Source organism: Hyposmocoma kahamanoa, unplaced genomic scaffold (genome assembly GCF_003589595.1).
Source record: "Hyposmocoma kahamanoa isolate Upper Pololo Valley unplaced genomic scaffold, ASM358959v1 63, whole genome shotgun sequence".
Lineage (NCBI taxonomy): Eukaryota > Metazoa > Arthropoda > Insecta > Lepidoptera > Cosmopterigidae > Hyposmocoma > Hyposmocoma kahamanoa.
In genome coordinates, this window is record NW_020653851.1 from 21,370,522 (window position 1) to 21,389,612 (window position 19,091).

Below are 19,091 nucleotides of genomic sequence, written 5' to 3' on the forward strand. Positions count from 1 at the left end.
GAAACATAAGTTGACAAGTCCCATGTGCCTGCTATTTTACCGGAATACCATAAACTGATGAATGAAAAAAACATCCGAAGACGCAGAACCAAAGTGGCTAAATAACACCTTCTTAAATTCAAAATACCACGTCGGATTGATCAACAAAAAATTAGTTTCCATTCCATTTTTGAATTGAACCATAAATATTTATTTTCAAAAGAGCACCACTCACGCTGAGACATAAGTTGACAAGTCGCATGTGCCTGTAATTTCACCAGCACCTTTACCCTTCAAAACCAGAACACAGTAATGCACATATTACCGCTTGGCGGCAGAAATAGGTAAAATGGCAGTACTTCCCTGTACACTCTTTCCCAAGGAGCTCACTAGTTTGTTGTAATAATTAAACAAAGATCGAAACACAAAGAGAAATTCCTACACAAACAAACAAAAAGAGAACCTGCAATCTAGAGCAACTGCTCTACCAACTTGAGTCAGCAAACCTTACTAATTCCTCTATATATTTAAAAAAATTAAAAATGAAACTCATTTATTGCAGACAATATACAGTACATTTTGTTAATACACTTACAAGCTATCTATTCTACTGTTAGTACAAAAGTTACTGTAGCGGACTGTATCAATGGGTTAAAGGGTGGGTGCTAACAACGAGTGAGCTGGCCAAGCAAATGTACTTACAGCTTTTAATAATTGACTAGAAAACACGTTGTCGCTATCAAAGCAAAACAGCAAAAACACTAGCTAGTCAAGGAAAAGGCGCCAAAAACAAACGCGTTTAAATTTAGAATTTAAGTATAAAACTAAAACTTAAAGAGACTATAAAATATACACAAAAGAGATTCGCTACAGTTATAGAATAAAAATATAATGATTACGTATATGAAATTATTACATTACGTTTATTACAGATCTGTGTTTTTTGTTTTAACAGCACCTTTACAGCTAACTTTACAGGTCCAAGGAACTTTTCTTCGTGTCCGATCTTTGTATTTTAAAATAAATAATTAGCAAATGATATCGTATTATTATCGGTGAGGTATTTACGCGTTATATGGTGTGTAAGAGATAGCAAGAGAATTAATTTCAATTTGATAAATAAGGAAACTTTTCTTGACTTCCAAAAGTCGTTAAAAAGCAAACCATAAATAATCCTATTCGAAGGACACACAAAGAGATAAGTCGTCTAAAAGTTTCTTAATATCCCATAATCGGATTTGGCTCATTGACTCGAACGACTTTGTGACGGTCAATGTATAACATCAACTTAAGTACGTATTTATTTAAAAAGAAATAATGTCTATGGAATAACCAGTATACCACATCACCTGTAGTCGTCAACTACTTGAACAGAACAGCAGCTGGAGTGATCTCTAACAATAATATATTTTTTGCAATCACGGCTAAGATTTAAAATATAGTAACCGCTGGCCACACTGGCCACATGCAGATATAAATCGGACTAAGGAATTATCGTTAGTAATTTTTCCAATATTAAAATATTTCTCGTTATTAAAATAACGCATTCCAAAATTCCAAATTTGAAAAATTTTTTTTGACAAAAAAGAATTAAAATTATTTTCTCGGATCTAAATTGCGTATGTTTTTGTTTTCATGTTCCATGGGCCTTGTAAATAGCCCGAAACTGTTAATTTGAAAGAACAAATAATATTTAGATCAGAAAATTATAGTTTCATTTCGTATGTGTAAATAATCTCGAAAATCTAAGAACTCGCTATTACAACGTAGAGTAAAAAAAAAAATAACGTCCATGCTGTACCAAAGTGACATTCTATTTGATATGAAAAATGATATATTAGTTATTAAAAAAAAGTATTATCAATTGCCCAGACATGTTACATTTTGGATTTGGTCAATTTACTACTGATTGATTTTCTAGATTTTGTTAATCCAGCCTACCTGCAGATCTATATGTGATAATGTAAAATAAATGGTAAGGTGATAAACTAAAATAAATTCATAGGTATTGTATTTACGAAGCACTTTGCGAAAATATTCAAAATTCAAAAGAGTTAGTTTGATTCTGGACAACATTTATGACCTGGATTCGGCTCCCATGAGTGGTCGCTTTTTATTTTGACTTCTTTACTCAATACTTACTTTTACTACTCGGCTGACCTCCGAACGGGTAAACGAGTAAAAAATAACCAAGGGCTTGTGACTATACCCCGATGCTGGTGTGAGACGCATAAACTTTTACGTTTATTACACGTTCTACAATAGCGACGGCGAGACAGCGCGAGCGACCGCTGTACTGTCCGTGTTTAACGTCGGAAAAGTTTTATGTACGGCAAACTTTATTCTTTGCTTCTAAATAATAAGTTATTTCTTTATTCCGTTTGCAGATTTATACTATGAAGTCAAGTATATAACCTACAAAGCTTCTATAATAAAAACCAAAGGTATTGACACACTCAACACTCATCCAGTTTGCTCTTGTATGAAAAAGATTAGCACAAAATGCTCGAAATCTGATAGTTACATGATTTAAAAAGACAATAGAGAACAATTACAAATACTCAAAAGAATAAGACCCTTATCTAACAGTGTACGATCAAAAAACGTAAACACGAAAGGAAACGCAGCGTGATTTGTTGTAAGTCGAGTATAGGCCTAGCAACGCACGGCTTGGCGCGGAGGCTGCGAGCGCGCCTACCTGCGCGGACGCTCCCAAAACGAACAAGAGGCTGCATTCCTACCGCCCCCGCCCCGCGCCGCACAGACCCACCCTGCACGTCCCACCGCGCCTTACCCTTAGGGGTGCCACAAAAAGTATAAACTTCAAAGAATAATATCAAAATAAATTATATGCGTACATCGTTACGATATACAATTAATTTTGAAGTAGATGTACTGGCTCAGTGTGTTCAAATAGCATATATATTTTTTATTTAGTACTAAGTGACGGAACGAAGAAATCGTGCACCTGGTGGCCAGCGACACACCTGTCCACAACAGTTGCAGTGCCACTCAGAGCTTTAAATTACAAAGATCTGAAGGGTACTGCCACTGCGCCCGACACCCTGAGACATAAGTTGACAAGTCCCATGAGACTGTAATTTTACCCTTCGAAACCGGAACGCAGTAATGCAGTAATGCTAACATTACTGCTTAGCGGCAGAAATAGATAAAGTGGTAGTACTTCCCTGGACGAACTCTTTACAAAGAAAAAATGCTTTACTATAGTGAAAAATAGGGTGATTTGCATTAATATTAGATATATAACTGGTTGATATCTTTACCATATCAGTCAGCCGTTGGTTTGTTTCAAAATAATGCTTGCCGCAACGCGACGTTTCGACTGTGAGTTGCCACTGTGAGTTGAGCCTTAGGCGTTTTTTCGCTGAAATCCATGTTAATAAAAATAAAAGTAGTGGAAGTAACATTTATTTGCTGCTCTGTGAATTCAGTCCCTCCGCATAAAATTAATAAAATAAATAGCACATGCCCAACTACAGTCACAAATACCTATACCAAAAATATACCCTATGCGTGTTTTGCTTCTCTACGAGGCATCGCAGGAGTTGCTAATTGCTCGAACCTCGATCGAAGAGTTATGTTTAAAAAAACAAATAGACGCGATTTAGTTCTAAAAAAATTGTTTCATTTCCTATATGTAACAATCGCGAAAACCTAAGAATATGTTTTAAAAAAACAAATATGTGCGATATGTTTAAAAAACATATATACACGATTTAGATCTAAAAAATAGTTTCATATTCCTGCATGTAACAATCGCGAAAACCTAAGAATATGTTTTAAAAAACAAATATATGCGATACGTTTAAAAAACATACATACACGATTTAGATCTAAAAAATAGTTTCATTTTCCTATATGTAACAACCGCGAAAACGTAAGAACTTGATCAGTATTATATATATATTTAAAGTACACTGAGAAACATGTGGTGAATTTCAAGTTTACATTCAGCTTCTGATGCAGCTGGCTAAAATTTATATTTCATATATAATTACGTCACGTATAAGTTATCTCTTCATAGAATAATTTTTTTACATTACGAAGTGATGGGACGACCGAGTCCTGCGCCTGTTGGTAAGCAAGTTGTCCATAGCAATTGCTGTATCTCTCAGAGCTTTAAATCGCAAAGATTTGAGGCGTGCTGCCACTGCACTCATCACAATGAGATTGAAGATGCTTGCTGTTGCTTGGCGACAGAAATAAGTAAGGTTAAGACAGTACTTCCCTGGCCGAACTCTTTTACTAAACTGTCGTATTTATTGCAGTACAACTCTCTAATTGTTAATATCGTGTTAATATTTTTGTACAAATTGATCAATTTGGATCAATAACGAGACCTGGCAACCCTGAATGGTCCTCATCCCTTGCATCCCGACACAATGCGGACCTGTTGCGTCCCCCGCTCCCCGCACGCCCCGCCGCCGCCGGCCACTCGCTGCATCCCATAAATAATTCAAGACCCGATTAATTCGTGATCCGGCCACGATTCTACTGTCAATTAATGTAGTTACAGTACGAGATGTGGCGATAGTACAACTCGTACGATGTTAGGACATGTGGATTGTAGGGCAATTAGTCTACGGGTGAATAGGTAACTTTCGTTGCGCTCGTAGACCGTTTGTTGTCGTTTTTCATCAGTTTGTACGACAGGCAACGGTTCTCACAAGATAGGAACTTAATATTTTACGCAACCCCAAATTAATAATAATAATTTAGGAAATGAAACTAATTTTTCGGATATTTGCTTTTTCACGATCACGGCTAACTAAGATGACAAAGTCATTAACCAATTATGTCTCATATTAATCTAATTCTGCTAAACTGCCTCCGTGGCCGAATGGTTACCATGCTGGACTGCACGCAGAGGTCCCGGGTTCGATTTCCGGGCCGGGAGAAATATTTGTATGGCCTACGTTTATTTCTCTCGAGAGTTTGGGTGTAATTTGTGATTGTCTACCTGTGTGTGTGTGTGCATGGCACCCGCGATACAGGGTTTCCCTAGTGCGGGCACTATGAGTGTAGGAGTTATAATTATTATTGTTATTATTAATGCAAACCACTCTATGCTGTACTATAGTTACAACAGTTATTAATTAAATAAGTGCGGTATTTTTAAATTTTCCAAAAAAACATTTCAATTTACGCTTCACGCTGTCTTTAAATTACATAATAATAATTTACTTAATAAAATAAAATAGAATAAAAGGCAAAGTACGAGATATTGTAATGATTTACAGTACTTAAAAATAAAAACAAGAAATTATCGTGAGTTGTGATTAAAATATTCACTTACACTATTAAAGTCACAGCTATGTACTATATTATAGTAGCAGGTAGATACATAAAAAAAGTAAGACAGTTCATAAGTAGAAAATTTCCTAGAGAGCCATACTCTGGGGCATCGTGCCCAGAAGGCTGGCAACATTTCCCCTTTGAATTGCTAAACTTATTCTTTGGCGGAAATAATTGCCAGGCTTGTGGTCCCCGGGGGCGGCTAAAGGATATAAAATGCGTATAAATCGATCCGACAGCTCGTTCGTTAGAAGTTTCGCCTGTGGCCCCCAAGGACCCAGGGTTTCAACCGCAAAAGGCACAAAGCTATAAGCACTGAGCAAGGTTGGCGTATTTTTTAGAGCCTTTTGCGGTTCTCGGCCGCTTTTGCCACGTTGTGATTTAGCCCATCATAACCTACTCTATTGAATTGGCGTGCTCAAGGTGAGACTTATATCCAGCAGTGATGTGTGTAAGCTGGTGACGAAGACAATGAGCCTATTCTAAGTTCAAGACTTGTATTAATAGGGTAATGATAGTGCTGAGTTATTACATAATCAAACCATGGGTTTGCAGTGTGAAAAATGCAGCTCCACGACAATTATTCCGAAGAGAGGTTTAAAGATAAGAGTGGTTCGGCTGCAGCACCACCTCGATGTTTAGTTTTTTTTTATAATATCAAGTGACGGGGCGAACAAGTCATGCGCCTTGCGGTAAGCGACACGCCTAACCATAAGAGAGTTTGCGCACTCTGTCCCGAATCCGAGAAATAACGGTCCGAAATGTTACAGGTGTCCAAAGATCGTTTTATCTCTTGGTGTAGAAGCGATATTCGTATTCGATGCGAATCTTAATTCGAATCTTAGAAGCACTGCCACTGCGACATAAGTTGACAAGTCTCATGTGCCTGTAATTTCACCAGCACCCTTACCCTTCAAAACCGGAAAGCAGTAATGCTCACATTACTGCTTGGCGACAGAAATAGGTACAGTGGCAGTACTTCCCTGACGTACTCTTTCATAAGGAGCTCTACTGCTACAAGAGCTCGCTTTTTAAAATAATGATCATGCAGTTGCCCAAACTCCGATAGGAGAGAAACCACAAAAAGAGGAAGAACTACAACGACTGATGTACAGGGGGGTGATTCACGTAATCAAACCGTTACGATATCGCAGCGATTTAGTCGTTGAACTGCTTTTTCGTATTCACGTGTGACAGTGAACGTTAGCGAGTCCAATTTTAAAATCGTTCGATTCAAAACGCGTATTCTGGTATATGAATCGAACTTGAATCGACTCTAAACAAGAAGTCATACGTATTCCGCTAAAATTTTGACAGTTCTTTCAATAGACTTTCGACGAGTAAATGTCAAATTTCACAATCCAAGATGTCGTTCATTAGTCGTTACATTTCGATTCTACTCATATCAACGTTCGTTCAAGTAATACGTGAATACCCATTTTGGATAAGACTTTGATCTAACGACTACGCAACTTCAACGAAATTTTGATAGCTTGAACTTACGTGAATCGCACTACTTGGCCCCAAATCTTCAAATTTTCTTGAAACCACATTGCAATTCCATTGTGACTCCATTGTCAATATTTTTTATTATTATTATTTTCTTAATGGCGGCCACAAGGCTTGGGCCAGTGCCAATTTCGAGACGTGGTGTTCCTTCGTGCCTCTCTTAGTGGTGAATGGGGTGTAGTTTCTCCAGCTCCACTCCAACGGGAAAGGCAGAGGGCCAGCGCCTTCGGGACCGTTTTTTTTAAAAGTAAAACATGCATTTCCGAGCATGTTTTTGAGAAAATGTATTTTTTATGCCTAGTAACTAATAAACTACGTCATCACCGTACTTATAGACTCGCCATTGAAGAGCAAAATTACAACGTACAAAATCCAACCATTGACATTCTCGACGTCCAACTGAGACGATTTAAAATTAGCAGATTTGTCTCAGGGAAATATTAATGGCATTCGAAGTTAGAAACAGGCTTTCATCGTACATTTGAGTTCCAAAGCAAACAGTATAAGCCTGAAATAATTGGGGAAACAGAAACGCCTTTGAAGGGTTTGTTTAGACGGTTGCTTGCGTCGAAATTCTGCGGAAAGGGATAATAGGAGATTTCACAGAGCGAGTTTGGTTTTACCTTTTGACAATAATGAATAATTTCATATTAATTTCCTGTGTTGCGAAAATGTAATAAGTACTTTCATTGTCCTGAAGTAATAAAGGACCAGATTATAAAGAAACATATCGCAGAGGTTTAAACATTCTACGAACGAAATTAGACGTTACCTTTTTTATACTTTATACTGCGTGGCTTTGTTATGACAATGGTAGATACGATATTTTTGTTTCTGCAGGTGTCCGATGAAATTATTTATTTCATATTATTAACGTCACAATATTACCATTAAAAATACAATGTCAAGGGATAATACGATCGTCACTAGCGCAAACAATAATAAATAATATAAAATGAAGTAGTTTAACTACTGCTTGTCAAAATACAGTGAAGTCAAGTAAAACAAAAATACAATAATTGTTTCAAAAGAAACTCATCAACACTGTAGAATGCATTAACCATTAAAAGGAGTTTTAGTCGGCTATTGAACGATTCGACGTTCGTAACACTTCACAGGTTTGTGGGTAAATGTCCGTAGAATCGGGGACCTTTTCACGCGGATTTCTCGTTGCGAGGTTCGGTACGGTGGGCAAAGGATTTTAGTTCTCCCGCGTTTCGGAGCGCGCAGCCTCCGCGCCGATAATTGCTACATTTATAATTAATATAAACTAAGTTTGTTCATAATGTATGAAACATTGTAACTGAAATTAAGTGCTACGAGTCTATTACCACAGCTCGAATTCAAAATTTTCCAGTACTAATATTTCAGGTTCATTTTGCATGTGTCGAGCGGCAGGGTCGCTTTATTTCAGAATTAATTTTTTCACAAACGCCTTAATTTCGTTTGTAAAAATATATATCCAATAGTATACGTGTTCTATTTAGTTCAGTTGATACAAAAAAATTATTGGTATTAATGTAAATTACTTATTGAATTTTCGTTCGTCGTGTTTTCACAGCAAGGTGATTGATTTTTTAAAATATAATACTAAGTGATGGGGCGAACAATTCGTGTGCATGGTGGTAATCGTCACGCCTGTTCCTAACAGTTACAGTGTCACTCAGACCTGTAAATCACAAAGATCAGAGGCACTGCCTCTGCGCCCGAAACCCTGAGACATAAGTAGACAAGTCCCATGTGCCTGTAATTTCACCAGCACCCTTCGAAACTGGAACGCGGTAATGTTCACATTACCGCTTGGCGGCAGAAATAGGTAAGGTCGCATTACTTCCCTGGACGAACTCTTTCAGATGGAGGTCTACTGCTACTAGAACATTTTTATCAACCAAAGCCATTTGCGGTAGTAGAAACTCTTAAGGAAATAACACTTAGTTATTGGGATATCGACGGAGCAATTCCATGTAGCAAGATGTACTTTAATTTCTAAGTTACGTACAATTGTTTAAGTGTTAAGTAACAACATCTCTCGCAAACAGTAAAGGAAAACATCGTGGTCAAACTGCAAAGGTTCACAACTCGAAAACACGAGAGAACCCCAGCCCGCATTGGGTTATCACGTGGCGGTCTAAAGTGAAGGAACCAGAAGAACAATTATCTACGAGTGGATATTTTAAGAAGATCTAGATGGTACACGGTAAGTTCTATAACACCAGACAAATTCTGTTGAATACCTGCTGTTAATTTACATATGTAAGAAACCTAAACTCTCGCCTTAGGGGCTACACGTGCCAGCAGAAGAAGAAGAACACCTCTTTACCTGTGGATATTTTAGGAAGACAGCCGATGAAGACAGTACGCTGTAAATTCTATGATACAAGACAATTTCTGTTCGACTTACAACTAATTTAAAAATCGAAACGCTCTCGTCAGACGCAAACGGTATGGTGAAGGAAAAAGAAAAACACCTGTTTACCTGTGGATATTTTAAGACAGCCGATGTAGACGGTACAAGGCAAATTCTACAATACAAGACAATTTCTGTAGAATACCTACCACTGATATGGAAAACAAGTATCTTAGGCAAACTGATAGGATTCGTGTTATATGGGCCCAACACTATTAATGACAAGGTTAAAATAATAAAGCCATGTAGTGTTCCATACAAGCTACAACCTTCCGACCAAAATATGCCCCATCTCACAGCATGTATGGCCACGGGCGGCGGTGTGTGGTTTTTGTTTTTTCTCTGTCCGGAGGCGAACCGACGCGTTCTCTCGCCCGGAAATAAGACGGGTTTTTTGAGAGAACTACTCTAGCCACTTCGAGTTTGAACGCTCTTACAGTCGCAATGAAGCGTTTGATACGTGGGTATTTTTAAATTGTTATTGATTGCTTGGATAATATAAATGAATATTACTTTAATAACGCTCACATCGTTTCGTTGATCACAAATGAATGTCACTTAATTTTCTTATGACAAAATTTTATTTACGTGACATTAATGTTCATTAACATGTTGTATTTATTTCGTCTTCTTTTATACAAGCCGCCAAGCAGTAATGTGAGCATTAACTACGTTCTGCTTTTGAAGGGTAAGGGTGCCGGTGGAATTACAGGCTCATGGGACGTGCGCAGTGGCAGTGCCCCTCAGATCTTTGCGATTTATAACTCTGAGCGACAGTGTAAATATTATGGACAGCCATGTCGCTAACAACCACGCACACGACTTGTTCGTCATTTTGTATCATAAAAAAAGTACTCGAGCTAAACTAAATAGCTCCACAGATTTCATAGTTTTTTTTAGGACGAACTAGTGATACGTCTGGTGGTAAGCCTATGTGGCCATGGAGGTAACCTACCACAAACCCGAATTTTCATTACACCGAAAAACAAATTATAACGAAACCGTTGTCCTTTCAGGATATGTTGGATGTTTATCGCAAAAACAACGATTAGGTTCGGTTAAGTTAGATTTAAAAGAAAAAACATTTTCCTATCAAAATTACTTTCGAGGTTATGAAAATTCTAGCAAACGTTATTTCTGGAAAATATTATTTCGGACTAGTGCCAATTTAAATCGCAGATCTGACCGTGCACTGCACCGGCTGAGTAATAAGTCCCATATACCTGTAGTTTCACCAGCACCCTGACTCTTCAAAACTGGAACGCAATAATGCCCACATTATTGATTGGCAGCAGAAATAGTTACAGTGGCAGAATTCCTCTGGGCGGACTCTTACACAAGGAGCTCTACAGCTGCTAAAAGTCGTGAGAGATGCGAGAAACTAAAATAGATAGCGAAAATAATCATTATAACAAACATACCCCGGCCATTGCAGGGGAGTACCAGTTCTCCCACTTAAGAACTTAAAATGTATCTTTAAAATTCAATTATCTTCAAAATATTTATTTTTTTATAAGTGACGTACAAGTAATGCGCGACGGTAAGCGACACGCCTGTCCATAACAGTTACAGTACCACTCAGAGCTTTTAATCGCAAAGATCTTAGGGCACTGCCACTGTGCCCGTAACACCTTGAGACATAAGTTGACAAGTCCCATGTGCCTGTAATTTCACCAACACCTTTACATCTGAAACATAGTAATGCTCACATTGCTGCGTGGCGGCAGAAATAACAAGATGGCAGTACTCCCTTGGACGAATTCTATCACTAACTATAACTGCTAATAATAATAAAGACTTATTTATTCATAAGAAAGTTTAGCACTACCCATCACACACGACAATTTTAATTTTAATTCTAATAGTAACTTGTGGATAATGCTGTTGATTATACGTGTACCTATGTTAGAAATATTTAACTCTGATTGTAAACATTTCATGTACAATTGTTTGTTATCCCTGAAAAATAAATAAATAAATTTACAAAGAATTTATAAATAGTAATTAAGAAGCTTAACTTAATATAATAACTACAACTTTTATAACGTAATGCAAGTCCATAATGGAAAGACGAAACAACTGTGTAAAATATGTTTGAAGAAAACTTTTGTAATAGGTATCTTGTGAAAAACAGCCCTTTTGTAGTTTTTAGGTTTTTTTCGAATCCAAATCACGAATACTTACTTGTTTTTTTAACCGATTTCGAAAAAGAAGGAGGTTATCAATTCTACTGCATTTTTTGTGTGTGTTACGCAATTACTCCGGGATATGTGAACCGATTTCGATGATTCTTTTTTTGTTGAAAAAGGGAGTAGCTCATTAGTGGTCCCATTTAAATTTGAACAAAATATTCCACCTCTAAGGATGGCAAATTAGGGGATGAATCCGGTTTTATGGATTTCACCGGCTTTCTGTTAACCGATTTCAATAAAACTTAGCAGATAAATCTAATCCTCAAACTTTTGAGGTCTTCTTTTCGTAATTCAAACATACTAACTTAACTGCCTCTGTGGCCGAACGGTTACCATGCCGGACTGCCACGCAGAGGTCCCAGGTTCGATTCCCGGGCCGGGAGAAATATTTGCAAGACCTACATTTATTTCTCTCGTGAGTTTGGGTGTAATTTGTGGCTGTCTATGTGTGTGTCCATGGCACCCGCGACCCAGGGTTTCCCTAGTGCGGGGCTATGTTGAGTGTGTGCGTTATTATATTATTATTATTATTATCGTATTTATTTTAAACTCTCGCCTCTCCCAAGGCCTAAAAGATTAATTTTGAATTTTTAAATGGGAGAGGCGGTATTTCCCGGCAATGGCACAGTCGGCCGGGGTCAGGGACTCAGGTCCAAGAATCGGCGAACAATACGTGCCGTATCGAGCAGGACCGCCTTCTGCATTTGTGCTGGAAGCGACACGCCACAGAAATCCAACCGCCTCAAGCTGTTAGAAAGGCTTACTGGAATTAACCCATTTGCGGACAAAACAATTGGGATTATTTCAGTGGAGGCCACATCCCACATGTCAGTGATCTCGTGCGCCAGGTCGAGATACTTCCGGCGTTTCTCGGTTTCAGCTTTCACGAGACCCTCGTCATGCGGGATGGTGACGTCCACAAGAAATACCACAATAAATAATATTATTATTATTATTAAACTAAGTTTCGGACTGTTTACAGGTCCTATAGTCCCTACTGAGTGAACAAAAAATAGATTCATTTACCAATACATTTCGTTGTCTACAAGAATGACTAAGTTAAACACAGATATAATAATATTTCGAAACGCAGTAAAAGTAAAGCATGGTTGAACTACGAATCAGGGCAATTACGTTGTGATATTATACCTACATACATAATGTAGGAGCAAAGGTGAGGCATAGACGTTCTATACACGTGTAGTAGTATACGATAGGTTGCGCTCACGCCGCCCGGCGGTACACCGGGCACGGCAGACTAGACAAGAGAAGACAATCTCGGCGTTATCTCGCCTGCTCGTGACCGGACTCGCGCGCATGTGGTCCGACCGCGCGTGTGTGGAGGTGCTTGTTTCCATTGTAGGTCTTACAGATCACGAGATTATTTTTTTACACACTCATAGCCCCGCAGAAGGAAAAGTCTGTGTCGCGGGCGCCATGGACATACACATAGACAACCACAAATTACACCCAAACTCAAAATAGACATAAATGTATGCCATATAAATATTTCTCCCGGCCCGGGAATCGAACCTGGGATCTCTGCGTGGCAATCCAGCATGATTTATTTATTTATTGTATAGGAAAGCCAACATGACGTATATACAACAATAGCATATACACCATAGTTATTTAACACAACAGCTATACAGATTTAAGGACATATGAAAATTAATTATTCAATTACTCTTTACAATTATAATCCCCTACTTCCTTTATAGGTAAAAAAGAAAAAAGTAAATACAATATAACCCCTACATTAGAATGAGAATATAAATAAACGGTATGGTACAAAACAAGGGATCTACTCTGGATCTCCGTCCGATATCCGTCCGAAACAATTACTGTCAAATAAGTAATAAACTGTAAATAAAAAACTGATCCAGCGAGTGCAAAATTCTTGTGCTCGCTATTTATTGTTTTCGAATTCCTCCTTGCACACATATCACGCCCTATCTAAACAAATTCGGCATTCTGAAAATGGAGGCCCGTCAGAAGCTATGTTTGGCCTGCCTAATGTTTGATATAGTTAAAACCCGGAAACCTGATTATCTATACCACAAGATTAATTGGTCACAACGTGTAAGGGGGGATAAGTTCCGATTGGTTTCTAAAAATGTTATTAACATCCGAAAACATAAAACGACTGCTTTTCGCGGCGGTTTCAGGTATCGCGCCAGTAAGTGTTGGAATGATATTCCTCCTCCATTGCGTGACATCAATAATAAAAAACGATTTAAGCGTGAATACAAAAAACATCTTTTGTCAGAGCAGATGTGTCTCGCTACATAGATATTTCCCTAATCAATGCGTTTGATACCTGTAAACCTAAATTTCCGTACCTATATATGTTCATATTTGGTGGCTATTGTTGTAATTTAATATTATGTTTCTTCTTTATTATCTTTCATCTTCCGGTCCCTCCGGCCGCGTAGGAATATGGGAACTGGAGAGACTCCGTTCAATCGGCGTCGGGAAGTGAGCGTGTCTTACAGCTCCGCCACCAATAAGGAGGTAGTCGGCTTAGAGTCGGCGGCTTAGCGGTGGCAACCGTAAGTCGTGCGGAGCGCGACGGAAAGTGAGCGTTCCTACATCTCTGGTACCTAGATAAAGGCACTACACCTACAGAGAACCGAATGAAGTACGTGCAAACGTGCTGATCCGGAGTTAGGACCTGACTAGATAGTCCCTGTGCGAGCTTGCTCGACAGGTCATAGTGTCCTTCCCTCATAACCAAGAGGTTGATAGGGAGAGGCACTACAAACAAAACTTATGTAGAAAGATATGGGACTGCGCCTGTCACCGTGAGACATAAGTTGAGAAATCCTATGTGCCAGCAATATCTCCAAAAGAAACAATAAATGCATAATTATACTAAATTTAATTTGAATTTTGTCATGAGCTTTTCGATGTAGGAAAACGTTGTGACGAAGCCTAACCTAACCTAAGCCCTCGCCATAGAAGAACCGTGCCCAGCTGTGGGTAAAAATAATAAAATGGGTTGATGATAATGATGATGATTATTTTTGGTAATAGGAAATCAGTTTAATATTTACGATAAAAGGAAATAACATATTAAGAAAATAAAAAGTAAGAATTTTTCTACCTTTAAAGCTTCTTTTCGTAGATACGCTATTCCCGACTGAGACTTCGGCTGAATGAAATCCGTTTGTGTCATCGAGTATATAACCAGAAAATGTATTTGAAATTGTGTTGTCTGTGTTTGTTTAAAATGTTTTCACGATGAATTTTTGTTTTACTTTTGTTGTTTTATTATTCTTTGTTTTTGTGTATTTTATCTTGAGACCAGGCGTCCAAATAAGTCGGTTCTCTTCTATTCTATTATTAAACAAAAACTTTCGCGATTTCGTGAAAAATCTAGATTTTTTCATCTCGTCGCCAAGTAATGCAGACTTTTCAGACGTCGTAAGAATCCAATATCTGTTTTAAACAACACAACGCTACAAGAGTATGAGTTTTGAGAAATAGTAGAAATAGAATATTTCGAGAAAATCGATTTAAAAATTGACTAGACAAACATGTGAGATAAAATCGGAAGGTTGCCCCCTGCTGCTGTGTTACTGATTGAATGTTCGAACAACACCTTGACATGACCATCAAATTTTAAATGGATTTCATAAGTAAAAGTCCTTGTCAAATAGTTCGTCTAAGAAAGTACTGCCACCTTACCTGATTCTGCTGCCGAACAGATTACTGTTCTTTACCACCTCTCTGTTTTACTGTGTGAGCATTACTGAGGTCCTGTTTTGAAAGATAAAGGAACACCGAATATTGAAATGTACTCAATATGCTTAGTTGAATTCCACAATAGTATACAAGTTGTTACATAATAAAAAGATCACATCATAGACCCTCTCGGGCACAACAAAGTAGAACGGAAGAGAGTAAGTACGTTGTTTTGAAATTCATCTTTTGCTAAAAGGTTCCATTCAGGAACTCATTATAATAATAATAATAATAACGCACACACTCAACATAGCCCCGCACTAGCGAAACCCTGTGTCGCGGGTGCCATGGACACACACATAGACAACCACAAACTACACCCAAACTCACGAGATAAATAATTGCAGGCCATACAAATATTTCTCCCGGCCCGGGAATCGAACCTGGGACCTCTGGGTGGCAGTCCGGCATGGTAACCGTTCGGCCACGGAGGCAGTTATTTACAGTGCAGTTATATACTCATTAGTATCAAAATAACATTTATTTATTAATAGGTCTTTTAGTTTTTTTACAATATTCTGTCATTGGTTTCGTTTTTCTTTTTTTCCATTCTCTAAGCGTTTTTCCATACATCAGGCAGTTTGTTACATCACACGTTGGCTAGCCTGTGTGGCAGGTTAGACAACTGTGGTGGTATTACGCGGACGGACGGGTGAACCGCCATGAGCCAGTTATTTTGAACAGCTTTGGAGTTCACCTTGCCTAGAACCTTACGAGTTGTAATGTTGCATCCATTAAAATTATATTAATCATGCTATATTTATGTGTATGGAAGTTAAGCACGTGAAATAAACTGATTGTTTGTTCCATTGAGTAACGTTTTCATTACAAAAACTACTGCAATTATGGAAAACAGAACAGCATAATCAAATATTTAAAAAATACCTTGATCTACAGACACTTTTCATGTGTGTGTGTTGTTTTAAAAGGTTAGGTAGGCATTAAAATTATCGTAAGAACAGTGAACACTGGAAACGCACACGACTGGTTCGCAGTATCTACCAGCGGCAGCGGCACGGCTAAATGGTTCATTCGGAGTCAATGCTCTTGCGCAGATTCGGTGCGCGTGTTGCCGTTTTTTTGCCTCTCCACCATATACACCTACAATTAGGCTGTATTGATAATTTGGCTATAAGTATGAAGTCACCTACTTGTGTGGAAAAAGATTGGTCGTTTTGCGAGTTTTTTTTACGGTTTTCGTGTAACTGGTTATTTTTCTTGTTTGTTTAAAATTATAAATAAATTTGAAGACAGTGCTTCACTTGTTTCTATTAACAAGGATCAACCTTTGAACAAATAAAGTAGCAAATGAAATTGTTGGGGGTGCACGAAAGGTGCCTCCCCCAACGTACCATTCTTTTCCTGTACGTCTGACATACACTGTGCAACAGTCGACGAGCACCGTACCACGATTGGCAAATCTTTTCATCAAAATGGCAAGCGTTGCAGTGTTTGCCATCGATACTATAAGAAGAAGAAGGTCGTTGAAAACAAATACAAAGATCCGACAACAAGCATATAGAAAAATTCGTGAGGTCCTCTAGTTCGTTCCGTAGCATAGTTGGCATAGCATCTGGCACGGTTTGTTAGAAGACGTTGGTTGGAATCCGGTCGGATCGAAATAAATTTTGTATTCGATCTTTGTATTAATAATTATAACAAACAGCAGAGTAAATTCACAAAAAAATTATTGAATACCAATTCAATAAAAAATTAAGGAGAAGACTGTTTTTTCGAATATTAATCGCATGTATATTTATTTTTCAAACAAACCAACTTTTCGGTCAATTTACAGGTCCCATGATCGCGGGTGACTGAGATGGTAAAGTCATCAACCACTTATGTCTCATATTAATGCAAAAACATCCTGTTTTTCGCTATTGTTACAAATGAAATTTATAATTAATTAATGATGGAAATTAGAATAAATTAAAACATATTCATTAGTACTGCATTCTTATGGCTCTTCGGGATTTTTCATTAGAGGAAATATTTTAATAACTTTTGTAATTAAAGTGAAAAATAGAGTGTAGTGCGTTAATATTAGACACAACAATGATGACCTTCGTGGTCGAGTGGCTTGCACACTAGTTTTCATGGTGTCACCGTCTCTGAGGTCCCTGGTTCGATCACCGGCCGGGTCAGTGTAGAAAACTAACTTTTCTATACTGTCTCGAGTCCTGGGTGTTTGTGGGACCGTCGTTTTTTCCGATTTCCATAACACAAGTGCTTTAGCTACTTACTTTGGGATCAGAGCAACGTATGTGTATTGTGTAATTGTTATTTATTTGTATTTATTAACCACGGGACCTGTAAAGGGCCCAAAACGTTAGTTTGTTTAAAAAAACAAATGCCCGCGATTTTGATCAGAAAAAATACTTTAATTTCCTATTTGTAATAATCGCGAAAACCTAAGAACTCGTATTAAGGTAGTTTTATGTTTTACGGAATTAACAATAAATTTCAGATGCAATAATTATAATTCGGCAACATCACGTTCAGTACGTACAGTGAAGCACAGGTTGACATTAAAACAACATTATTGCGTGAGCGTTAATATTCAGTTGTGGGCGGTGACATGCTGCCAAATTGCTGCCAATTACGTCCCGAACTACCACACCGATGGTTTATTGGGTTTTTGGCAATTCTCAGAATGTAGGCGTAAAATGACTATCGATACTCGTACGTAGGGTTACCTTGAAAACAATCGCGGTTTGTTTCATAAATTACTGAGTGATTGTGGTAGTGCATTTACGATTCTTTTCCCTCAAATGCATAAACTAGATTATTGTTACATAATCCCAATAGCAGTAAAATATGTTCCAAAAGACGAGTACCTACATTAAAACGAAAATACAATAAAATAAAAATATACTCAGAATCAAGTTGCGTTGTAAGAGATTATAGTTATCAAATTTATTTGGCAGCCCTACATGTAGTTAGCCACTTCGAAAACTCGTGTGAGAACAGGGCGCCGCGCCAGGAAGAATTATGTTGCGAAAAAACTGGTCTCATTGGAGCCTGCAAAACCGGTCCGACCGAAACTCCTCGATAAAGTCACATTTCTACGCCCGACTTTGCCTTCATTACTTCCAACTCATAATATTTTACTGCCAGTAGTCAATACACTGTCTCCAGCCCAATAAACACTCCTTTATACTGAACTCTCTATTTAAAGGTTGAGAGGAAATAAAATTTTAATGGGCACCTCTTTTCTTATTAGAAAATACGTAGAAATACTACTCAGTATGTCCATGTTTCTTTGAACGCGACGAGAAAATGACTGCATGCTGTTCACAGTTAGAACCTATCCCATATGTAAGTACAAAATTAATTATTAGGGCATTTTTTTCATAATACCAAGTAATGGGGCGCACAAGTCGCGCTCCTTGTGGTAAGCGGCACGCCAGTCCCATAGCAATTGCAATTCTATTCAAAGTTTTAAATCACAAAGGTCTGAGGGACACTACACTGCGCCCATCACTCTGAGACATAAGTTGACTAGTCCCGTGTGCCTGTAATTTAACCAAATTTATAACATAAACATTTATTTTCAAAACATCTGAAGACGCACATACAAAATGGTCAAGTAACACCTTCTTAAATTCAAAATACCGCGTCAAATCGGTCAACAAAAAATTCGAATTTTACTTTTTAATTCGTATCATAAACATTTCTTTTCAAAACACCTGAAGACGCACAACCATAGTGGACAAGTAACACCTTCTTAAATTCAAAATGCAGTGTTCGATTGGTCAACAAAAAATTCAGGTTCTATTTTTAAATTCGCAGAAACCGTTAACGGTTAATTGCATATTCAAATGTAACCTTTTAGTAACAGTTAACTTAAATTAATTATAATAATATTGTACACATAAGCGCCTATTAAAATAGTATTTCTCGCAAAGTCTTGATAGTAAAGTGTTAAAGATCTAGTAATC